Source organism: Stegostoma tigrinum, chromosome 47, assembly GCF_030684315.1.
Source record: "Stegostoma tigrinum isolate sSteTig4 chromosome 47, sSteTig4.hap1, whole genome shotgun sequence".
Classification (NCBI taxonomy): Eukaryota; Metazoa; Chordata; class Chondrichthyes; order Orectolobiformes; family Stegostomatidae; genus Stegostoma; species Stegostoma tigrinum.
Window position 1 is genome coordinate 158,860 of NC_081400.1, and position 25,654 is coordinate 184,513.

The 25,654-nt window shown below is 46.1% G+C and overlaps 1 protein-coding gene across 11 annotated transcripts in view; it reads left to right on the plus strand.

Annotated features, from left to right (window-relative positions):
- The first annotated feature begins 351 nt into the window (after positions 1-351).
- The window catches only part of smad10a (SMAD family member 10a), a 115,522-nt gene continuing 90,219 nt past the window's right edge, over positions 352-25,654 (plus strand). For 7 of the 11 annotated variants that reach the window (XM_059643064.1, XM_048525513.2, XM_059643063.1 and 4 more), the window contains exon 1: positions 4,347-4,391. The gene's annotated coding sequence lies outside the window, so the exon portion shown is untranslated. Of the gene's footprint in view, positions 387-2,646; positions 2,700-4,346; positions 4,392-25,654 lie in introns of those variants that run through there. The other 4 variants (XM_048525512.2, XM_059643061.1, XM_048525514.2 and 1 more) reach the window with 4 other exon arrangements.

The following is a 25,654-nucleotide window of genomic DNA, read 5'->3' on the forward strand; positions in this document are numbered from 1 at the left end:
GCAGGAAAGCTAACACTTCGGGTCTAGACCCTTCTAACCCTAACCCTGGCGCAGAGATTTTCCAGTATTTTCTGTTCACGTTCCTAATTTCCAGCATGCACAAGTCCTTACCCACGCCCAGTTCATGGAACGTGGTGACACTCGTAGGACCACACCCTCTGATTGGGTGCCGACACTTACACCCCGCCCTCTATTTGGCTGACGCCCGAAGCCGCTTCCATTTCCAAACGTAACTGGCGCTGTGCTAACGCAAAGCGCAGGTTCCACCGTATTGGACGGCCCAACTTGACAACGGAATTATGATTGGGTCAAAGTCCGAGGCACTGATTGGCAGGGGGCGCGCAGGCGCGGGGTGGTTGTTGTTGTGAGGCGGGAGGCGGCGGTTGGTGAGTGGAAGATTTGTTAATGTTCGCTCCGGGTTGTGATATCTAATCGTCTATCTGTCCGCCCGGGGACAAGGACTGTGGTTTCCGCAATCAGCCGGTTGCATGCCGTTCCCGGATCCTCACGCGTACTCACCTCTCTCCTAGGCTTCTTACTTCCCATCTCCATCGTCTCTTTCGCCACCAATCTCCTCACCCTTCTCCCTCCACCCCCCAGCCCTTCTCGCCCGCCCCCCCCCAGCCCTTCTCGCCCCCCCCGCCCGCCCCCCCAGCCCTTCTCGCCCCCCCCAGCCCTTCTCGCCCCCCCCCCCAGCCCTTCTCGCCCCCCCCCAGCCCTTCTCGCCCCCCCCCAGCCCTTCTCGCCCCCCCCCAGCCCTTCTCGCCCCCCCCCAGCCCTTCTCGCCCCCCCCAGCCCTTCTCGCCCCCCCCCAGCCCTTCTCGCCCCCCCCCAGCCCTTCTCGCCCCCCCCAGCCCTTCTCGCCCCCCCCCAGCCCTTCTCGCCCCCCCCCAGCCCTTCTCGCCCCCCCCCAGCCCTTCTCGCCCCCCCCCAGCCCTTCTCGCCCCCCCCCAGCCCTTCTCGCCCCCCCCCAGCCCTTCTCGCCCCCCCCAGCCCTTCTCGCCCCCCCCAGCCCTTCTCGCCCCCCCCCCAGCCCTTCTCGCCCCCCCCCCAGCCCTTCTCGCCCCCCCCCAGCCCTTCTCGCCCCCCCCCAGCCCTTCTCGCCCCCCCCCAGCCCTTCTCGCCCCCCCCAGCCCTTCTCGCCCCCCCCCCAGCCCTTCTCGCCCCCCCCCAGCCCTTCTCGCCCCCCCCCAGCCCTTCTCGCCCCCCCCCAGCCCTTCTCGCCCCCCCCCAGCCCTTCTCGCCCCCCCCCAGCCCTTCTCGCCCCCCCCCAGCCCTTCTCGCCCCCCCCCAGCCCTTCTCGCCCCCCCCCAGCCCTTCTCGCCCCCCCCCAGCCCTTCTCGCCCCCCCCCAGCCCTTCTCGCCCCCCCCCAGCCCTTCTCGCCCCCCCCAGCCCTTCTCGCCCCCCCCAGCCCTTCTCGCCCCCCCCCCAGCCCTTCTCGCCCCCCCCCCAGCCCTTCTCGCCCCCCCCCAGCCCTTCTCGCCCCCCCCCAGCCCTTCTCGCCCCCCCCCAGCCCTTCTCGCCCCCCCCCAGCCCTTCTCGCCCCCCCCCAGCCCTTCTCGCCCCCCCCCAGCCCTTCTCGCCCCCCCCCAGCCCTTCTCGCCCCCCCCCAGCCCTTCTCGCCCCCCCCCAGCCCTTCTCGCCCCCCCGCCCGCCCCCCCAGCCCTTCTCGCCCCCCCGCCCGCCCCCCCCAGCCCTTCTCCCCCCCCCCAGCCCTTCTCCCCCCCCCCAGCCCTTCTCCCCCCCCCCAGCCCTTCTCCCCCCCCCCAGCCCTTCTCCCCCCCCCCAGCCCTTCTCGCCCCCCCCCCCCCCCCCCCAGCCCTTCTCGCCCGCGCCCCCCTCCCCGGTAGGGGAGCATTTTGGTAACAGTGATCATAATTCTGTATGTTTAAAGATTAGTTATGGATGGATGAAGATAAAGTTTCGTCCTTAAGTTAAAGCACTAAAATGTGGGGAGGCCAACAGATCGGTATTAGGCAATGACTGGAGAAATTAGATTGGAGAATGCTTGTGAATCTACATTTGATATGTGGGAATCTCCTAAAAGCATGGACCTGTATTGATAAATATAAGGATGGCACAATTTGGGAACCCTGAATGACAAGATATTGAAAGTTTACTCAAAAAGTAAAAGGGAGCATATGTAATGTTCAAGAAAAAGAAATTAGACAAGGCCCTACGTGAGTACAAAGGAAGCAGGAAAGAACATAAAGTAGGAATTAGGAGGGCTAAAACGGGCCATGCCAAGTAGGATTATGGAGAATCCCATGGCATTTTATGTGATAATTAGGAGCAAGAGACTAGCTAGGGAAGGGCTAGGCCCGTTCAAAGACAAAGGGAATTTGTCAGTTGGACCAGATGAAGTGAGTAAGTTCCCAAGATGTATTTGGCGCCAGTCCTCAACAGGAGATGGACATAGATTATTGTCAAATTTGCAAAGTGTACGTTGATATTCAAAGGTATGCGATATTAAACACCTGGTGGTGTTGGGTGTCATCCAACTTAATACATTTCAAAAGTCCCCAGGTCCTATTGGGATCTATCCCAGGATACGGAGGGAGGCAAGGAAAATATTGCTGGGATCTCAACGGGGATTTTTCTATCCTATTTAGCTACAGTCAAGGTCCTTGAAGAATAGCCAATGTTGTTTCTTTGTAGAAGAACGGTGATTCTTAACAGATAATACTGGTGATTATAGGTGAGTGCACCTTATCAGTGGTAGGTGAATTATTGGACAAAATTCTCAGTAACAGGATTTACTCACATTTGGAAAAGAATGGACTTTTCATGGATAGTTGGCATGGCTTTGTGAGGGGATGGTCATGTCTCATTTGAGTTTTTTTCAGGAAAAGACAAAGATGATCGAGATAGGGCAGTGGATATTATCTACATTCATTTTACTAAGGCATTTGACAAGATTCCTCATGATAGGCTGGTCCAGAAAATTGAGTCACGTTAGCTCCACAGTGAATTGGTAAATTGGGTAAAAAATTTGACTTGGTCATAGAAAACAAAGGCTAGTTATGGAGGGGTGTTTTTCTGTTTGGAAGTCTGTGACCAATGATGTTCCACAAGGACTAGATCTGTTGCTTGTAATATTTATAAATGATTCGGACAAAAATGTAGTTCTGATTTGTAAGTTTGCAGTTGACATGAAAATTGATGGAGTTGTGAAAAGAAAGGAAGGTTGTCAAAAGATACGGCACAATATAGATCAGTTGGAAAGTTGAACAGAGAAATGAAAGATGGAATTGAATCTGGACATGTGAGAGTTGATGTATTTTTGGAGGTCAAATGCAACAGGAAAGTCTATAATCAATGGCTGGACTCTTAGGAGTATTGATATCAGAGGGATCTTGGGCTCTAAGCCCATAGCTCCCTGAAAGGGGCAACACAAGTGGATAAAGTGGTCAAGCAGGAGTGTGGTATGCCTTAGCGAGTCATAGGCCAAATGCAGGCAAATGGGACCAGTTTAGTTTGGGAAACCTGGTCAGCAAAGGTCTATTTCCGCACTGTATGACTGACTTTAAGTCATGTCGCAGCTGTGTATAACATCAGTTATGGTACTTACGGAATATTGTGCGCAGTTCTGGTCGTCACTCAATAGGAAGCATATGGACACTTTGGAGAAGTTGTAAAATAGGTTTACCAGTATGTTAGATAACAAGGTGTGGAGCTGGATGAACACAGCAGGCCAAGCAGCATCAGAAGAGCAGGAAAGGTAACATTTCGCGTCTGGACCCTTCTTCACATGAAGGGTCTAGGCCTGAAACATCAGCCTTCCTGCTCCTCTGATGCTGCTTGGCCTGCTGTGTTCATCCAGCTCCACACCTTGTTATCTCAGAATCTCCAGCATCGGCAGTACCCAGTATTTCTTACCAGAATGTTGCCTGGCTTGGAGTGCATTGGTGATAAGAAAAGGTTAATCACACTTGGACTTTTTTCGATATAGCATCAAAGTTTGAGGGACGTCCTGATAGAAAAATATGAAATTATAGAGACTTGGATAGTCAGAGTTGTTCTCCCAGGATATAAATATCAAATACCAGAAGGCATTGATTTAAGGTGAGGTGGGGGGGGCAAGGGAAATATTTAAAGGAGATGTGCAAGGCAAGTTATTTTATTTTACACAGAGGCCAGTAGGTGCCTGGAATGTGCTGCCAGGGAAGGTGGTACAAACAGATACAGTAGCAAAGTTTGAGGCATTTAGACAGATGCATGAACAGGCAATGAACAGAGAGATACAAACCATATACTGGCAGATGGGGTTGGTTTAGAATGGCATGTTGTCTTTCTTGGCCAAAGGGCTTGTTCCATGTCCTTTGTTCTTTTATTCCATGTGCCAGTTCCTGGGAATTCTCTCTGCTAAGTGAATTAATAAGAATACCATGTGAGTATGATTACCATTTTCTGACCAATTACTAATGTTGTGTGGTGCCTTGAAGACTGAAGGCCAAACTTTCTGCTTCCTAAAAATAATATTGCTCTCAAATTGCAGTGATTTGAGAATTCTAGTTGGTATTCTGTCGTAAATTTAACTCTGTTTTCACCTTTGGTTGTTCCTTGACATTTTTGCTACGGAAGCCCCTTTTTTATTGTGCTTTTTGGGAGCATAACCAAACAAAAAGGACATTGAAACTGAACAATGTAGTACAAGTTAAGGTGTGTTGAGAGGGAAATTCAGAAAGAAAACATAAGTGCAAGAGAAAATGAGATGTGGCAGTGTCTGAGGAGAGAGAAACAGTTAATGTTTAGAGTCAAGTATGATTCTGGAGAAATTCGGAGCCTTGGTAAGCTGCTAGGAGTGGTAGAATGTCACACAAGCAAAAATAGTGAATTCTTGAGTGATGGCAGTATACAGAGAGATCTATTTGGCAGAAATTTCAAGGATTGGTAAATAGAAACGGACTGTGCACGGGTGAAGGAGTCTAAATTAACCCCCCCAAAATAAGGTGCCATATTAAATGTTGAACATGTAGGACAGAGTAGATGAGAGTTTCTTGCCAAGATGGGTACATGTTCCGTGGAACACTCAGATTTGAAACTAAAAGCGTAACACTGAAGTGTAAATTAGAAGGGTTATTGAGATAGTGATACTAGCGCAGGATATTCGGACTTAGGGATAGGTTAGACTAGGCGCTCGAGCTGTGTTATTTCTGTGTAGCTCAGTACCAATGTCATGCAAAGAGTATGCTGGTTAAATACACCTCTGATGCAATGGATTTTTAGAATACAGTGTTCTGCAGTAGCTATTCATCCAGAAAGTGGAAAAAATCCTGGAAGAAAAGGGTGAATGTGATTGCCCGCTCTAGAACTGTCATGTGATTATTTGCAAGGAGAGGATTTTTGAACACTTAGAAACGATAAGCAGAGCAAAAAGGAATTTTTTCACTGTGGGGAGAGAAAAGTAAACGAGAAAAGAATGTAAAGGGAAGATGACATGCTCTTAAAATCCAGTTGGCTAAGAACAGAACTAGAGTCAGTCTTGGCGTACACGTTTATTTATGCACATTACAAGTAAACATCTCCTCAACCAATAACTGAAGGTTTAGTCTGCGTCTGCTTTTAGGATTCAAGTGAATCACAAATTAATACTCACCACTTGTGTACTTTAACGTAGATATAGACCCGAGAGAGAGCCGGAAACATTTAAAGCGAATAACGTGAAAAAAACTTTTGTGCTTCAGAGCATGCAAAACACGAAAATCAGTTCCAGAAAGGAGTCGTAGCTTTATGAAAAGATGGCTAGTTTCTGTATCAGAATGGAAGTAATGCAAGGTATCTGTCAGCTATCTTGAGGGGTGTTAATCATCCCAATCTAGTTCAGTACTACAAATGTACTGCCAAAACTCCCAGGTGCTGATGTCGCCTTAATTATCCACAGTTCATGTCGTCATTGGCTTATGGTCTTTCAGACACCTGGGTCCCAAACTTTGGAAATTTGAATGCCTCTCCAGTTTGTCTCTCTACTCCAAGACCTATTCTTTTGACCAAGACATTCTTTGCCCAACCTGAAATTCATTTTTGAATTTAGCAACGTTTCTCTAGGCGTTCCTGTTGGTGTTCTAAGCTGTCGTCTTTTGGGAGGTATGTGGTCAACAGAGACTCGGGCATATGTGGTTGAGAGTGTGTCAGTCAGGAGGTCAAACAGATGCTTTCCTCTTTCCTGAGCCCTTTTGTCTTTCATATGAAATCTATTCTTCATGCAGTTGCTCAGTTCCAATTCCATAATTTATGTTGTTGGCACTCTATTAGTGAAGTTTGCAGCATGAAGCAAAGTACAGAGGAAACTGCCATTTGGAATTCATCGCTGTAGACTTGTGGCCTAAATAGATGTGACACTTTTATAGAACAGTTGTACTTCTGACAAATACATGACCTGAAATGTAATCATCACACTTCATGATAACCAGGAGCTAGTGAATGTAATGTTCCACTCCTGACAATATTGTTACTGCTCCTTCATGGAAGCATAGGAAGTTTTAGCCAAGACAGATACCATTGAACTTTTCATGTCTCTGCTAACAAGCAGCAATCCAGACGACTCCCACTTTCCTGATTTAGTTCTGTGGCCTTGTAAGTCACAGTACTTTAAGTGCGTATGCAGGAACTTTAGAATTCCTAAGTGTGTTTCTGGTTCTGCCACCCTTTCAAGCAGTGTATTCCTGATTTTCCCCCAGCAACCTTTGGATGAGATTTTTTAATTTCAATCGTCTGTAAACTTTGCAGCTCTTCTCACAGGAATAAAGTTTCCCTCTCTACTTTAACTAGACTTCTCGTAGTTTTATACGCTTCAATTAGGCCTTCCCTCAACCCCTTCTGTTAGAAGGAAAACAACCATGTCCCTATCCAGTATTTCCCCTCAACTAAAACTCCAGTTCAGGCAATGCTATGCTAAATTTCTTTGATGTCAAATGTATTTACATACTTCCTATATTGTGATGACCAGAACTAGACATACTTTTCCAGCAATGACCTGAATTGTTTCTCACAGTTTCAAGAAAACCTCCCAGCTCTTGAATTCTTAGGGAAATATCCCATATTCCACTTGGCTGTCCTGTCTAACTATCCACTATCAGGGATCAGTGTGGATATACATTCTCATATTCCTCTTTCCTCCCCACCTATCCATATTCTACCACTTATGTAAGAGTGCATTCCTTTGCCATTTTTGGCTTGCCCCAAGTGCATTACCTCGCGTTTGCCTACAGGATTTCTTGTTGTCTGGTGCAGACCAAGCAACTCAAAAGGAAGAACTTTGGTTCTCTTGAGTGAGAGAGGACTTTTTTTAAAATAGTATTGGTTTTATGTGTTCAATCATGATCCTGTTTGGAAAGCTGTTTCCTACAGCACTAATGAACCCAAGAAAGCATGACCTTGGTCCCCACCCTCCAAATAATAAATCGTATATTCTGAGATTTGAAGGTTTGTTGGCCAAAGGCCAAGAAAAGCAAGACGCAAGCAGGCCTACAGGTTGTCAGCTAAATGTGAGTGTGCTTAAAGTGCATCAAGCAGAAGAATCTGGGCTCTTTGAGGTGTTGCAGGTGTTAGATCCAGTGCAAGGACTAGCCATGGGAAGGTGGGATGTATATTAGGTTCACTGCAGTCAGGGCAGATCCTTGGGAAGATGGAATGGTGTTCTGTCTAGTGGTGGGTTCATTTGGATTATTTTTGAGGGAGGCAGGCGTTGAATTCATATCTTCTTTACCTGTGTTATCCAGGGTACGTAGCTAAGAAAGGTTTAGAGGGATATGGGTCAAATGCAGGCAGGTGAGACTAGTTCAGTTTAGAAATCCTGGACCGTATGGGTGAGTTGGGCCAAAGGGCCTGATTCTGTACGATGTGATTCTCTGAATCTTTAGCTGACCAGATATCTGAAATAAATCTAGTCCCGTTTGCCAGCATTTGGTCCATAGCCTGCTAAACCCTTCCGGTTCATATACCCATGTTGTACTAGCCTCCACCACTTCGACTGAAAACTAGCTCATTCCATGCATGCATCACCCTCTGCATGAAAAAGTCTTTTTTTATTCGTTCAAGGAGTCAGGACATTACTGGCTAGGCAGCATTCATTGTCCATCCTGAATTTCCCAGCGGGCAGTTAAGATTCAATCGCATTGTTGTGGGCCCGGAGTCACGTGTAACCCAGACCCTAAACAGTCCTTGCCTTTCCAGGTAGATGTAAATCCTGACCCTCTGGTTTCCTACCAGTGACATCAGACTCAGTTGTCCATAGTTCCCTGGCTTTTCCTTATAACCTTTCTTAAATAGTAACACCACATTAGCCAACCTCCAGTCTTCTGGCACATCACCTGTGGCTATCATTGGCACGCGTCTCAGTAAGGGGCCTAGCAGTCACTTCCCTAGCTTTCCAGAGTTCTGGGGTACATTTGATCAGGTCTCGGGGATTTATTCACCTTTATCTGTTTTAAGCTATCCAGTATCTCGTCCTCTGTATTGTGGTTATTTTTCAAGATGTCATTGTTTATTCTATATCACATTTTATATCTTCCTCCTCATTCTACACAGTAAACAGTGATGCAAAATACTTGTTTAGTATCTGCCCACTCTGCACTTCCAAACACAGGCGGCCTTGTTGATCTTTAAGGGGCCCAATTCTCTTCCCTAGTTACCCAGTTGTCCTTTTAATGTAATTGTAGAAATCTTTGGATTCTCCTTAGCTTTAGCAAACAGGGTTATCTCATGCCCCCTTTTATGCCCAACTGATTTCCTTCTTGCACCCCTACTGCCTTTATACTTTTCTGGGGATTCACTCAGTCTCTGCTGTCTATACCTGACATATGCTTGCTTGCTTCCTTTTTCTTGACCAAAACCTCAATTTCTGTAGGCATCCAGTATTTCCTATACCTACCAGCCTTGCCCTTCACCAAGACAGGAACATTCTATTTCTGGACTCTCATAGTCCCATTTTTGGAGGCTTCTCATTTTCCAGCTTTTCCTGGGTAACTATTAAGCTTAAGCAAATCACTATCTCCTGAAGTCTCCCAACTTAGAAATGGAATTGGTAACTTTTTCAGACAGCTCCAGATGCCAGGTAGTTTTGACCTGCTAGTCAGTTCCCGTGGAGACAGAACTTCTGCATGTTCTGACATGCAAATCCAATCCAGGCTATGCAATAGAACAAAGAACAATACAGGACAGCAACAGGCCCTTTGGCCTCCAAGCCTGCGCTGACACATTTTGCTCTTCCATATTAAAACTGTCTTCACTTACAGGATCCATATCTCTGTATTCCCTTCCTATTCATGCATTGTTCCGGGTGCTTTTTGAATGCTGCTGTTGTCCCTGCTTCCACTACCTCTGGCAGTACATTCCAGGCCCTCCCCACCCTTTGTGTGAAAAACATCACGCACATCTTTTAAACTTGTGCCCTCACAACTTGAACCTGAGTCAAGCCCACCGACTCCCACCCACCTTCCTGCAAAAAATTCCATCCCCTGTTCCCAATTCCTTAAACTCTGCCGCATCTGCTCCCAGGATGAGGCATTCCACTCCTGTACATTTCGGATGCCCTTGTTCTTCAAGGACCGCAACTTCTTCCCCCGCAGTGGTCAAGAACGCCCTCGACCGTATCTCCCGCATTCCCCACAACTCCTCCCTCACACCCCGTCCCCAAAATAACGGCCAAAAGAGAATCTCCCTCGTCCTCACGTACCACCCCACCAACCTCCGGATCCAACGCATCATCCTCCGACACTTCCGCCATCTGCAGTCCTACCCCAACACCAAAGACATTCTTCCATCCCCACACTTGTCTGCCTTCCGGAGGGACCAATCTCTCCGTAACTCCCTTGTCCGCTCCACACTCCGCTCCTACCCCACCACACCCGGCACTTTCCCCTGCAACCGCAGGAAGTGCTACACTTGCCTCCACACCTCCTCCCTCACCCCCATCCCAGGCCCCAAGAAGACTTTCCACATGGAGCAGATGTTCACCTGCACATCTGCCAGTGTGGTATACTGCATCCGCCGTACCCGTTGTGGCTACCTCTACATTGGGGAAACCAAGCGGAGGCTTGGGGACCACTCTGCACAGCACATACGCTCGGTTCACAACAAGCAACTGCACCTCCCAGTAGTGAACCATTTCAGCTCCCCCTCATATTCCTTAGGCAACATGTCCATCCTGGGCCTCCCGCAGTGCCACGACGATGCCACTTGAAGGTTGCAGGAACAGCAACTCCTATCCGCTTGGGAGCTCTGATACCATTGGGCTGTAATGTGGACTTTACTAGCTTCAAAATCTCTTTTCTTCCCGTTCATCCAGTTCCACACCTCGTTATCCCCTAGTAATTGACCCCTCCGTGCTGGGGAAAACGTCTCATAGTTTCTACTCTTTCCATGCCATTCACAAGCTTAGAAATTAGTGTCATGTCACTCAACTCTGTGTTTCAGTAAAAACAAATCGAGTCTATCCAACTTTTCTTCATAGCTAAAATCCCCCATATCAAGCAACATACTAGTAAGGCTTTCTCTGTACCCTCTCTAAAGTATCCACATGCTTCTGGTTGTTTTGAGACCAGAACTGTGTGCAGTATTCCAAATGGGGCCTAAATAAAGTTCTACAAAGCTGCAGCATAACTCGTCCATCCTTCTATTCAGTGCCTCTTCCAATGAAAGCAAACGTGCCATAGGCCCTTTTTTAACGACGTTATTTACCTCTGCTGCCACCTTCAGTGATCTGTGGACCTGCTCACCCAGATCCCCCTCAATATCAATGCACCTATATAATTAGCCTCATCCCGCCTCCTTGACCTGTCCAAGCTCCCCGGACAGACCTATCTCCTCCCTACCTCCCCACCTGCACTCGCCTCTACTGGCTCCGTCCCCGCCTCTTTAACTTGTCCGTCTCCTCTCCACCTTTCTTCTACTCTATCCAAGATAACAAAGTGTGGAACTAGATGAACACAGCAGGCCAAGCAGCATCTTAGGAGCACAAAAGCTAACGTTTCGGGCCTAGACCCTTCATCAGAAAAGGGGGATGGGGAGAGGATTCTGAAATAAATAGGGAGGGGGGGGGCCATTCACTATATAATTTCCACACGTACTTGACCTTCCAAAATACATCACCTCTCGTTTGTCCAGGTTAAACTCCATCTGTCATTTTTCTGCCCATTTCTCCAACTAATCTATATCCTGCTGCATCCACTTACAATCTTCCTCACTGTCTGCACATGTACCAATTTTTGTATCGTCCACAAGCCAACTCATTAGACCAGCAATGACAAGGTGTAGACTTGGATGAACACAGCAGGCCAAGCAGCATCAGAGGAGCAGGAAAGCTGAAGTTTTGGGTGTGGACCCTTCAGAAATGTTCTTCAGACATTTCTGAAGAGGGGTCCAGACCCGAAACGTCAGGCTTCCTGATCCTCTGATGCTGCTTAGCCTGCTGTCTTCATCCAGCTCTACACTTTGTTACTGCGGATTCTCCAGCATAGGCAGTCCCTACTGTCTCATAGAACAGATATGTTTTTTCTTCAAATCGTTTGTCGATCATGAACAGCAGACGTCCCAGCTCTGATCCTTGTGGAACACCACACGTCACAACCCTCCATTCCAAAAAGCATCCTTCCACCAATGCTTCCTGTCTCCTATGACTAAGCCAGTTTTGTATCCATCTTACCAGCTCACCTCTTGTACCATGTGACTTCACCTTTTGGACCAGCCTACCATGAGGGATCTTTACCAAAGGCTTTATCGAAGCGTATGGAGATAACATCAACCACTTTTTCCTCATCAATCACCTTTGCCACCTACTGAAAAAAACTCGATCAAGTTAGTGAGGCACGAACTTCCCCATATGAAACCATGCTGTTTATTGCTGATCAATCCATTTGCTTCCAAAGATGTGCAGGCCAGGTGGATCAGCCGTGCTAAATTGCCGGTCATGTTCAGGGGTGTGTGGGTGAAGGGGGAATGGGTCTGGGTGGGATGCTCCAAGGGGCGGTGTGGACTTATTGGGCCGAAGGGCCTGTGTCCACACTGTAGGGAATCTAATCTAATCTAAATGCTTACAGATCTTGTCCCTGAGAATCTTTTCCAGTAATTTCCCTACGTTGACATGAGGTTTACAGGCCTGTAATTTCCTGGATTATCCCTGATATCCTTTGTAAACAATGGGACAACATTAGCTATTCTCCAGTCCTCTGGGACCTCACCTCTGGCCAAACAGGATACAGAGATGACTGTCAGCACTCCAGCAATTTGTCTCCTTCCTCGCTCTGTATTCTGGTATAGGTCCCATCAGGAAACAGGGACTTATCTATGTTAATGCCTTTTAAGACGCACAACTCCTCTTCCTTTTTAATAACAACTTAGCTTAGAAATTCAGCAGTCCTTTCCCTGAGATCATCTCCCACCAATTCCTCCTCTTTGGTGAATACTGGTACAAAGCATTCAGTTAGGAACTCACCCACCTCTTCTGGCTCCGCACATACATTCCCTCCTTTGTCCTTGATTGGGCCAACCCTTTCCCTGGCTGCCCTCTTGCTTTTAAATATGTATAAAAAGCCTTGGGATTCTGCTGAATCTTGCCTGCTAAAGACTTTTCATGACCCTTTTGAGCCCTTATAATTCCTTGCTTAAGTTCTTTCCTATTTTCCCTAGATAATGTCAATTGTTTTGTCAGTTCCGATCCTCCTAGATCTTGCATATGCATCCTTTGCCTTTTTGGCCAATGTCATAACATCCCTGGTCATTCGAGGCTCATGTAACTTGCCATACCTATCCTTCATTCCTGCAGGAACATGCTGCTCCTAAACACTTACCAACTGCTGTTTGAAATGCCATGATCATCTTCCCTTTAGAAATTCTGGACTAGTCAAGTTTTTATTTCATTGTGCTGTTAAGAATGTGGAGCCTTGCATGATCCATGGGTTGAACAGGACACCTTGGGAAAAAGAATCTGCTGTTCTCCGTCAGCATGCTTGGCTGGGAAATTTTAGCTGCTGTTCTCACTGGTCACCAAGGTTTTCTCCGATCACCAAATGTTTATGGTCTAATGAAATCTGATACTTTCCAAGTTTGTTTGTTAAATAGCAAAGGAATGTGAATAATTTAATATTTTCTGTCTTGTGTAAGGCTAAGTTCTGATGAATATAAAGTTGAATTCTTAAGACTGACTGAAAGGATGTCAAGTTGGTGTACAGACTGCTGCTTTTCCTGATATTCAGCAGTGTCCACTTTTACAAAATAATCGCCCTTCTTTGTTTTTTTTTAAAAGTTTATTTTTAATTGGGCTATTTCCTGAAGACTAGTGGAACATTCTTGTGTTCAATTCTGGAATCCACATTATAGGAAAGATGTGATTGCACTAGAGAGAATGCAGAGGAGAATAACCAGGATGTTACTTGGGCAGGAAAGTTTTAGTTATAAGAAGTGTGGTAGACTGGAGTTATTTTCCATGCAGCAGATGAGACATGATTGAAATGTGTGAAATTCAGGGGTATCGATTGGGTAGACAAGAAGAGACTGTTCACTCCCCAGGGGGCATAGATTTAAAGTGACACGATATGAGGAAAACGTTTTTTCAACCAGAAGGTGGTGCCAACCTGAAACTCACTCCCTGGAAGGGAGAATTGGAGGCAAAAATCTTGGTGACATTAAAAACAATATAGATATACACATGTGATGCCAAGGCATAAAAGCCTTTGAGCCAAATGCTGGAAAATGTGATTAAAATAGTTTAGCTGGTTGTTTTTGATTTGGTCACAGGACCTTTTCTGAGCAGTAGACGTGATATTTTTATTACTCTATACTAACGGTCTGTTGACTATAAATCCACTTGCATCAATTGTGAGTATCGCAGAGTGTAGGAACAAGAGGAGATTTTGCATTTGGAATATTGTGTTCAATTCTGGTCACCCCACAACAAGGAGGATGATGTGGCTTTGGAGAGGGTACAGAAAAGAATTACCAGCATGTTGCCTGGTATGAAGGACATTAGCTATGAGGAGAGGTTAGAGAAACTTGGGTCGTTCTCACTGAAACAACAGAGGCTGAGGGACAACCTGATAGAGGTTTCCAAGATATGAAGGGTGTGGACAGTCAGAAGCTTTTTCCCAGCGAGGAAGAGTCGGTTACTAGGGGGCAAAGGTTTAAGGTGCAAGGGACAAGGTTTAATGGTATTGTACGAGGCAAGTTTTTTTTTGCACAACTATTGGTGGGTGTCTGGAACCCACTGCTAGGGGAAGTTAAGGAAGCAGATACGATAGTCACTTTAACGGGTGTCTTGACAAATACATGAATAGGATGGCAAGAGAGGGATACGGTTCCTAGAAGGGTAGGGGGCTTTAGTTGTGAAGGGTGGCATGTCAGTGCAATCTTGGAAAGCCGAAGGGCCTGTTCCTGTGCTGTAATTTTCTTTGTTCTTTGTACTCATTTCTTTGACTGCTATGTTATTCATTTGGATCGTGTTGAACTAATCTCAAATCCATTTTCTCACCTTGGCTCTATATCCCGTGATAGTTATCGCCCACAAAATCTGTTAGTCTCATTCTTCAACATCTCTTTCAGTCAGATCACTCAGCTGTTCTTGGGAATAGGCTCAGATTACATCAACCCTTATTTGGGAAATGTGCTTTCGAATTTCCTTCCTGACTAACCTAGTGCTAATGTTGATATTCTTCTGTCGGAGTCTTGATTCCCTCTACCAGCCAAAAAACAACTATATCACCATTCAGTAATTCTACTATTTTAAATATTTTAATAGATTACCATTCAACTACACAAATACACCTGATTGTTTATTGATTTAAACAACCTGCCATCATAACTTGACACTTTAAATACACTGATCAATTTTTGTAAATCTGACATTTTCCCAGCCACCAGTTCGCAGTTGAAGGCTAGCAATTTTTTTGCTGAAATACACTACCAAAATTGCAGACCCTGAGGTGGGATTTGACCAAGTCTATGTATTACCAAAATATTACTTCCTTCACGTTGCATTCCAACCCCCTTAAAACAAAGGCCAGTGCCCCATTGCTTTTTTGCACCCATGCCCCTTCAGCTCTTCCACAATGCTGAATCTTTACCCATTGGGGAAAAAAAAAATTCTGATCTGTCTGTCTTGGGTTTTACTTTTGAATGTTGCCCATAGGAGCTACGTTGGAAGTCCAAGCCTTGAATCTCTTTACAATTGAAAAATCAGGCCTTTTTGGATTGTCAGTTTGAACTGGATTTTAACTACATCACAGAAGTTAAGTGTGTTTTGTAACTGATTTGTCTGTTAGTAAGGTAGCAGATGTAACAAGTTGCTGAATTTACTGTAGAGTTTTCTGGTGATAGCCTGTTGCGGTATATAGAACAATACAGCGCAGAACAGGCCCTTTGGCCCTTGATGTTGTGCCGACCTGTGAACTAATTTAAGCCCATCCCCCCTACACTATCCCATCATCATCCATATGCTTATCCAAGGGCTGTTTAAATGCCCCTAATGTGGCTGAGTTAACTACATTGGCAGGCAGGGCATTCCACACCCTGACCACTCTGAGTAAAGAACCTGCCTTTGACACCTGTCTTAAATCTATCACCCCTCAATTTGTAGCTATGCCCCCTTGTACAGGCTGACGTCATCATCCTCGGAAAAAGACTCTCACTGTCCACCCTATCTAATCCTCTGGTCATCTGTTAAATCCCCTCTTAGCCTTCTCTCCAATGAGAACAGACGCAAGTCCCTCAGCCTTTCTTCATAGGACCTTCGCTCCAGACCAGGCAACACCCTGGTAAATCTCTTCTGTACCTTTTCCAATGCTTCCACATCCTTCCTGTAATGGGGTGACCAGAACTGCACGCAATATTCCAAGTGAGGCCGCATTAGTGTTTTCTACAGTTGCAGCATGACATCATGGCTCCGGAACTCAATCTCCCTACCAATGAAACCTAACACACCATAAGCCTTCTTAACAGCACTATCAACCTGGGTGGCAGCTTTGAGGAATCTATGTACATGGACACTGAGATCCCTCTGAACATACACACTACCCAGAATCTTTCCATTGACCTGGTATTCTGCCTTCCTATTATTCTTCCCAAAGTGAATCACCTCACATTTATCCGCGTTGAATTCCATTTGCCACCTTTCAGCCCAATTCTGCAGTTTATCCAATCTCCTTGCAACATGCAACATTCTTCCACACTGTCCACCATTCCACCGACGTTAGTGTCATCTGCAATCTTACTAACCCATCCACCTATGCCTGCAACCAAGTTATTTATAAAAATGACAAACAACAGTGGACCCAAAACAGATCCTTGAGGCACACCACTAGTAATCGGACTCCAGGCTAAATATTTTCCATCAACCACCACTCGTTGCCGCCTTATAGAAAGCCAGTTTCTAATCCAAACTGCTAAATCTCCCTCAGTCCCATGCCTCTGGATTTTCTCCAGTAGCCTACCATGTGGAATGGTATCGCAGGCTTTACTGATGTCCATGTACACTATGTTAACTGCTCTACCCTCATCCACATGCTTGGTCACCTTCTCAAAAAACTCAGAGGTTTGTGAGACACGACCTGCCCTTGATGAATCCGTGTTGACTATCTCCAATCAAATTGTTGCTTGCTAGATGATTATAAATCCTATCTCTCCTAATCCTTTCCAAAACTTTTCCTACAACAGACGTAAGGCTCACAGGTCAAGAATTACCTGGGTCATCTTTACCATCCTTCTTGAACAAGCGCACAACGTTTGCAATCCTCCAGTCCTCTGGTATTAAACCTGTAGACAATGAGGACTCAAAGATCAAGGCCAAAGGCTCCGCCACCACCTCCCTAGCTTCCCAGAGAATCCTCGGAAAAATTCCATTCGGCCCAGGGGATTTATCTACCTTCACACCTTCTAGAATTGATAACACCATCTCCTTACTAACCTCAATCCTTTCGATTCTAGTAGCCCGTAACTCACTTTTCTCTTCTACAATATTCTGCTGTTCCTCAGTGAAAACAGATGAAAAATATTCGCTCAGCACCTCTCCAATCTCCACAAGGTCAACACAACTTCCCTCTTCTCTCTTTGACTGGCCCTATTCCCACCCTAGTCATCCTCTTATTCCTCACATACCTATAGAAAGCTTAAGGGTTCTCCTTTATTTTACCTGCTAATGTCTGCTCATGTCCCCTCCTTGCTCTTCTTAACTCTCTCTTTAAATCCTTCCAAGCTAACTGTAATCTCCATAGCCTCATCTGAACCATCTCGTCTCATCATCACATAAGCCTCCCTCTTCCGCTTTACAAGAGATACAATTTCTTTAGTAAACCATGGTTCCCTTTCCTTATTACTTCCTCCCTGCCTGACAGGGACATACCTATCAAGGACACGCAATATCTGCTGCTTAAAATAGCTCCACATTTCGATGGTCCCCATCCCCTGCATTTTGCTAACCCATTCTATGCCTCCTAAGTCTTGCCTAATCGCATTATAATTGCCCTCCCCCCATCTCTAACTCTTGCCCTGTGGCATGTTCCTATCCCTTTCCATTGCTAAACTAAACGTAACCGAATTATGGTCACTCTTTCCATAGTGCTCGCCTACCACTAAATCAAACACCTGGCCTGGTTCATTACCAAGTACCAGATCCAGTATGGCCCTTCGACATACTGTGTCAGGAAACTGACTTGCACACAGTGGACAAAAACTGATCCATCTGACATACTAGAGTTATAGCATTTCCAGTCAACGTTAAGGAAGTTAAAGCCTCCCATAATGACCACCCTGTTCCTTCCACTCCTGCCCAGAATAGTTTTGCCAATCCTCTGCTCCACATCCCTGGAACTTTGCGGAGGCCTATTTTTGAAAAAAACTCCCAGCAGTGTGACCTCTCCTCTCCTGTTTCTGACCTCAGCCCATACCACCTCAGTAGACGAGTCCTCGTCAAAAGTTCTTTCAGCCACCTTTATACTGTCCTTGACAAACAAAGCCACACCTCCCCCTCTCTTACCACCTCCCCTGATCTTAATGAAGGATCTAAACCCTGGAACCCGCAACATCCATTCCTGACTCTGCTCTAGCCATGTCTCCGAAATGGCCACAAGATCGAAGTCCCAGGTACCGATGCATGCTGCAAGCTCACCTACCTTATCCGGATACTCCTGGCGTTTGAAGTAGACACACTTCAAACTAGCTTGTTGTCTACCAGCACACTCCTGTGACAGTGAGATCCTGTCCATGTCCTCCCTACTCTGTTCCTCCTGTGTACTGGAACTACACCTCAGTTTCCCATTCCCCCTTCTGAGCTAGTTTAAATCCACCCAAATAGCACTAGCAAATTTCCCACCCAGGATATTATTACCACTCTGGTTCAAGTACAGACCATCTTATTTGTAGAGGTCCCACATTCCCCAGAATGAGCCCCAATTGTCCATGTACCTGAAGCCCTCCCTCCTGCACCATCCTTGCAGCCACGTGTTCAGCTGAAATCTCTCCCTGTTCTTTGCCTCGCTATCATTGACACGGGTAACAAACCAGAGATAACCACTCTGTTCTAGCTCTTCCACCCTAGCTCTCTGAAATCCTGCCTGACATCCCTATCCCTCTTTCTACCTATGTTGTTGGTACCTATGTGGACCACAACTTGGGACTTGTCCCCCTCTTCCTTCAGGACCCCAAAGACACACAATCTGAGGCAACACACCAACCGTGAGTCTCTTTCGTTCCCCACAAACCTTCTATCTGTCCCTCTAACTGTCTCTTGAGTCCCCAATACTGTCCTCCTATAACCCCTTCCCTTCTGTGCAAGAGGGACATTCTGTGTGCCAGAGACCTGCACCCCACTGTATCCAAAACGGTACACTTGTTTTTCAGGAATGACAACAGGGTATCCCTGCACTGATTGCTTTCTTCCCCCCTCTTCTAACAGTTACCCGGCTTTCTTCATGCTTAGGAATAACTACTTCCCTGTAACTCTTGTCTATCACAGACTCTGTCTCCCGAATGATCCGGAGTTCATCCAGCTCCAGCTCCAGCTCAGTTCCCTAATGCGGTCTTGGAGGAGCCGGAGCTGGGTGCACTTCCTGCAGATGTACTTGGGTGGGACACTAATGGCATCCCTCACCTCAAACATCATGCAGGAGGAACTTTCCTCTACCTGCACTGCCATCCCTGCTAGTCCCCTTATCAGAAAGTGTAGAAAAAAAAAAGTTTAACTGATTTGTCCCTGGTGTATAAGGTTAGAGGAGGTGGATGGGTGGGAGGCCCTACAAGGATTGGGTCTTGGGCTTGGAAAGTGATCAATTATGTAGCAGAGGGGATAAAAAAAAGTCCCTCACTTCCCAGAAACCTCTGCTCTCTGAGGTGCTGCTGCTTACAACACAAATGGAGGGCTCCGACACTCAAGGTAAGCTTTTGAAGATTTAAAAGCACCTACTCGCCCGCTTCCTGACAGGCCCCTGGTTCAAGCTCCCGCTCTTGCTGCAGCTCAAAACACAAATGGGTATTCTGGCACATTTAGTTGATGGAAAATATCATCCAGAGCCCATAGTTTCTGTGGCAACTATGGTGATTTACCTTTGAAGATTTTTGAAAGACTTTCACTTCTACAATACTTTGACACTGTTGGGCAAAATGTTTTACAGCGAATGAGATAGTTTTAAAATCTGATTTTGTAATCTCAGGCACACAGCAGCCAGTTTGCATAAGGTCTCAAAAACTGTCAATGATGACCATGGAAATGGACTGTAAAAAGACAGTTGTTTTGCTGCATTTGTATGAAACATTGGTGAGGCCTCATCTGGAATCTTCTGTTCAGTTTTGATCTTTCTTAGACTAAAAGTACATTAGATGCTATTTAGAGAAGGCTCGCTGAGCTGAAGTCTAGGATGCAGGAATTATCTTATGATGAAAAATTGAATAGGTTAGGCTAACATTGACCGACTTTCGAAGAATGAAAGAAGATCTTGATGGAGTGAATACTGAAAGGATATTTCCCCTTGTGGGAGAGACTAGATTAGGGTACACAGTTTAAGAATGGGATCTCCCATTTTGGAATTGAGATTTTTTTTCCTCTCGGGTGGTGTTTAGTCTTTGGGATACTCTTGGAAACAGAGTGGGGTCATTGAGCATTTTTACAGCCGAGCTAGATGGATTGTTGACGAAGAAGGGAGTTGATGACTATCATAGAGTCAGAGCCGTACAGCATGGAAACAGATCCCTTGGTCCAACTAATCCATGCTGAACATAATTCCAAAGTAAACTACCTTTCAACCTGCGAACAAAAACAAAGTTGCTGAGAAAGCTCAGCAGGATTGGCAGCATCTGTGAAGGTAAAAACAAAGTCAGTGTTTCGGGTCCAGTGACCCTTCCTCCGAACTGACGGTAATTGGGAAAATGTCAATTTATACGCAGAAAATAGTGAGGTGGTGGAGCAGGGATTAAACGATAGGATAGAGCCCAAAGAGAGAAAATGACAGTTGGACAGACAAAGGAGTTGCTAACGATCAGGCTGGGAGGGTGAGTAGTTGTTAATTGGGACTGTTAGTGACTAACAACAGGGGGTGTGTAATGGCAGGCTATGTGGTAACAAGGCCTGGTGTGTGGAGTAGGGGGCTGGGACCCGGGAGAGTTTAGGCCCTAAAATTATTGTATCCAGGATTGAGTTCGGAGGGCTGTCGGGTCCCCAAGTGGAAAATGAGGTGTTGTTCCTCCAGCTTGTGTTGGGCTTCACTGGAACACTGCAGCAAGTCTGAGACCAAGATGTTGGCCAGGGAGCAGGTTGTGTGTTAAAGTAGCAAGCAACAGGTAGTTTTTGCAAGCATAATGTAGATATTCTGCGAAGTGGTTTCCAAGTCTACGCTTCATTTACCCAATGTAGAGGAGACCTCATTGTGAGCAGTGAATGCAGTAGACTGTATTATGGGAAGTGAAGGTGAAGTGTTGCTTCACCTGGAAAGGTGTGTTTGGGCCCTTGGATACTGGGAGGGAGGAGATAAGTGAGCAGGTAGGTATTGCACCTTCGCCAGTTACAGTGGAAGGTGCCGTGGGGCTGTGGGTTCCACCCTGCCTTATCCTGGCCCATATCCCCCCAAACGTTTCCTATTCATTTACTTATCCAAATGTCTTTCAAACATTGTAATTGTACCTACATCCACCGCTTCCTCAAGAAGTTTATTCTACATGCAAACAACCTTCTGTGTAAAAAGTTTGCCACTCGTGTCTTTTTTTTCATAGAATCGTACAGTGTGAAAGCAGGCCATTCAGCCCACCCTGCCCCTCCGAAGCACATCTCACCCAGGCCCGCCCCCTACCCTATCCCTGCATTTCTCACCATAGACACGATGGGCCATTTATGATGGCCAATCCACTTAACCTGCACATTTTTGTACTGTGGGAGCACCCAGAGGAAACCCACACAGAGACGGGGAGAATGTGCAGGCTCCCCGTTGCCCAAAGTTGGTTTCAAATCCGAGTCCCCAGCACTGTGAGGCAGCAGTGCTAACCACTGTGCCATCCCTAAATCTCTTTCTTCTGACCTTTTTTGAAAAAAAGTGTCTCCTAGTCTTGAAATCCTCCATTTTAGAGAAAAGGCAGCTGCCATTAACTCTAGCCATACGCCTTATTATTTTATGAATCTGTATAAGGTTGCCTCTCAATTTCCTATGCTCCAGTGGAAAAAAAATCCTAGCCTATCCAGCCTTTACAATTCAAGCCCTCTGAACCCAGCAACATTCTGGTAGATCTCTTCTGAATCCTCTCCAGCTCAGTGATTCTCATTGTCAGAAGAAGCTGGAAGTGTGGAGTTAAAGTCACAATCAGACCAACAGTGATCTTGTCAAATGGCCGAGCAGGCTGTTGTGGTACAGTGGTAGTTTTTTTTTTATTATTGTGGCCATGAGTGGCTGGCTAGCATTTGTTGCCCATCCCTAGTTGCCCTTGAGGCAGGGGTGGTAGCGAGCTACCCTGTTGAACTGCTCCAATATACCTGCTGTGGGTTGACCCACAATGCTGTTAGGGAGGGAATTCCAGGATTTTGACCCAGTGACAGTAGAAAAATTTGAGAGATATTTCCAAGTCAAGATGGGGAGTGGCTTGGAGGGAACTTGGAGGTGGTGGTCGTGTTCCCATATATCTGCCACTCTTGTTCTTCGAGCTGGAAGTGATCGTTCTTTTGGAAGTTGCTTTCTGAGGATCTTTGAATTTCAACGGTAGATAGTAGAACAGTGTGTACTAATTGGTGAAGGGAGTGGAGGCCTGTGAATGTAGTGCCAATTGAGTTGGCTGTTTTATCTTGGATGGTGTGAAGCTTCTTGAGTGTTGTTGGACCTGCACCCGTCCAGGCAAGTGGGGAGTATTACATCACACTCCTGACTTGTGCCTGGTAGATAATAGACAATAGACAACAGGTGCTGGAGTAGGCCATTCGGTCCTTCGAGCCAGCACCACCATTCATTTTGATCATGGCTATTCATTCACAATCAGTATCCTGTTCCTGCCTCATCCCCATGACCCTTGATTCCACTATCTTTAAGAGCTCTATCCATCTCTTTCTTGAAAGTATCCAGAGAGTTGGCCTCCACTGCCTTCTGGGGCAGAGCATTCCATATACCCACCACTCTCTGGGTGAAGACGTTTTTCCTCAACTCTGTTCTAAATGGCCTATCCCTTATTTTTAAACTGTGTCCTCTGGTTCTGGACTCACCCATCAGCAGAAACATGCTCCCTGCCTCCATAGTGTCCAATCCCTTACTAATCTTATACGTCTCAATCAGGTCCCCTCTCATCCTCCTAAACTCAAGAGTATACAAGCCCAGTTGCTCCAATCTTTCAACATACGATAGTCCCGCCATTCGGGGAATTGACCTCGTGAACCTACGCTGCACTCCCTCAATGGCAAGAATGTCCTTCCTCAAATTTGGAGACCAAAACTGCACACAGTACTCCAGGTGCGGTCTCACCAGGGCCCTGTACAGCTGAAGGTGGACAGGCTTTGGTGTGTCAGGAGGTGAGTTACTCACCTCAGTATTCCTAGCCTCTGACCTGCTCTTGTAATTACTGTGTGTATGTGGTGAGTCCAGTTGGGTTTCTGGTCAATGGTGACCCCTAGAAAGTTGATTGTGGGAGATTCAATGATGGTAACACCATTGAATATTAAAGGGTGGTGGTTAGATTGTCTCTTGGTGATGATCATAGCCTGGTATTTGTGTAACATGAATGTTATTTGCTACTTGTCAGCCCAGGCTTGGATATTTTCAAGTTTTTTTTAATTCATTTATGGGACGAGGGCATTGCTGGCTAGGCAGCGTTTATTGCCCATCCCTAATTGCCTAGAAGGCAGTTCAGAGTCAACCACATTGCTGTTGCATTTGAACTGCTTCAGGATCTGAGGAATCATGAATGGTGCTGAACATTGTGCAGTCATCAGCTACATGACCTTATGATGGAGGGAAGGTCATTGAAGCAGCTGAAAATGGTTGCTACTAGGACAGTATCCGGAGGAACCCACGCAGACACGTCCTGGAGCCGAGATGACTGACCTTCAACAACCACAACCATCTTCCTACGTGTCAGAGATGAATGGCTCCAACCATCCAGTGGACAGTTTGCCTCCAATACTCAATGATTCCAGTTTTGTGAGGGCTCCTTCATGCCACATTCATGCAAATGCAGCCTTGATGTCAAAGGCTGTCACTGTCACCTCACCTCTGGAATTCAGTTCTTTTGTCCATGATTGAACTGAAGCCAGCCTCCCTGCTAGGGAGGCCTGAGTTCAAGTCTGACCAGTTACGGAGGTATGTAATAACATGTCTGAACAAATTGTTTAGACATTTATTTATTTTTCTTTCTTTTTTTTCCTGCCATCATCACCTAGTCTGGCCTGCATGTGATTCCAGATCCCCACCAATGTGGTTGACTCTTAGGCAATTAGGGGCAGGCAATAAATGTTGGTCCAGGCAGTGATGCCCACATAGAACATTAGAGCACAGTACAGGCCCTTCGGCCCTCGATGTTGTGCCGACCTGTCATGCCGATCTCAAGCGCATCTAACCTACACTATTCCATGTATGTCCATGTGCTTATCCAATGACGACTTAAATGTGCCTAAAGTCGGCGAATCTACTACCGTTGCAGGCAAAGCGTTCCATTCCCTTACTACTCTCTCTGAGTAAAGAAACTACCTCTGACATCTGTCCTATATCTTTCACCCCTCAATTTAAAGCTATGTATGCCCCCTCATGCTCGCCGTCACCATCCAAGGAAAAAGGCTCTCCCTATCCACCCTATCTAACCCTATGATTATTTTATATGTTTAAATTAAGTCACCTTTCAACCTTCTTCTCTCTAATGAAAACAGCCTCGAGTCCCTCAGCCTTTCCTCGTAAGACCTTCCCTCCATACCAGGCAACATCCTAGTAAATCTCCTCTGCACCCTTTTCAAAGCTTCCACATCCTCCTTATAATGTGGTGACCTGAATTGTACACAATACTCCAAGTGCGGCTGCACCAGAGTTTTGTACAGCTGCAGCATAATCTCTTGGTTCCGGAACTCGATCCCTCTATTAATAAAAGCTAAAACACTGTATGCCTTCTTAACAGCCCTGTCAACCTGGGTGGCAACTTTCAAGGATCTGTGTACATGGACACCGAGATCTCTCTGCTCATCTGCACTGCTAAGAATCTTACCGTTAGCCCTGTACTTTGCCTTCCAGTTACTCCTACCAAAGTGCATCACCTCACACTTGTCTGCATTAAACTCCATTTGCCACCTCTCACCTCAGCTCTGCAGCTTATCTATGTCTCTCTGCAACCTACAGCATCCCTCTTCACTATCCACAACTCCACTGACCTTAGTGTCGTCTGCAAATTTACTAACCCATCCTTCTATACCCTCATCCAGGTCACTTATAAAAATGACAAACAGCAGTGGACCCAACACCGACCCTTGCGGTACACCACTAGTAACTGGTCTCCAGGATGAACATTTCCCATCAACTACCACCCTCTTGTCTTCTTTCAGCAAGCCAATTTCTGATCCAAACTGCTTTATCTCCCACAATTCCATTCCTCTGCATTTTGTACATCCCATGAATGACTTTTTTTTAGAAAGTCCAGTTTTCTCCCCTCACCACTGAAATAATGGCACAAAGGCTTGTTTCCAAAATATCTACAGAGCAGGCTCAGTTGGCTGATTAACTTGTTATTCTAGTTAATATGTTTGTATTGGCCATTTCATGATGTGGATTGAGAGGTATTGTTCAGGAGACTGAAAATCACTCTCTCGCTCTTCAAGATAGTGATGTGATCCTTTACATCTACCTAGGAGAATGTGTAAGGCCTCAGTTCAATGTTTGATACCTCTGACAGTGTGAGACCATTGAAATTACACTGGATTGTCAGCCTTGATTTATTTGCAGATGGCCTGGATCGTCGCTTGAATAATCAGCATTTTGCTTGGGTTGAGAGTGCTGCCAACCAAGCTATGGCAAATCAGCTAGAGGGAAAATTCAGAGATACTTCAGATGGTTTTGTGACCTGGACCATGTCCCTGAAAGGGAATGTGAATTTAAAAGAACTGTCAATAGGTGTTTGGATTTGCATTTGAACAAGATTAATTTGCAGACTATTGGGGAAAATCTGGGGTGTAGCCTAGAATAGACATTTTCTAGAAGCCAGGATAGAGATCATAGGATGAATAACCTC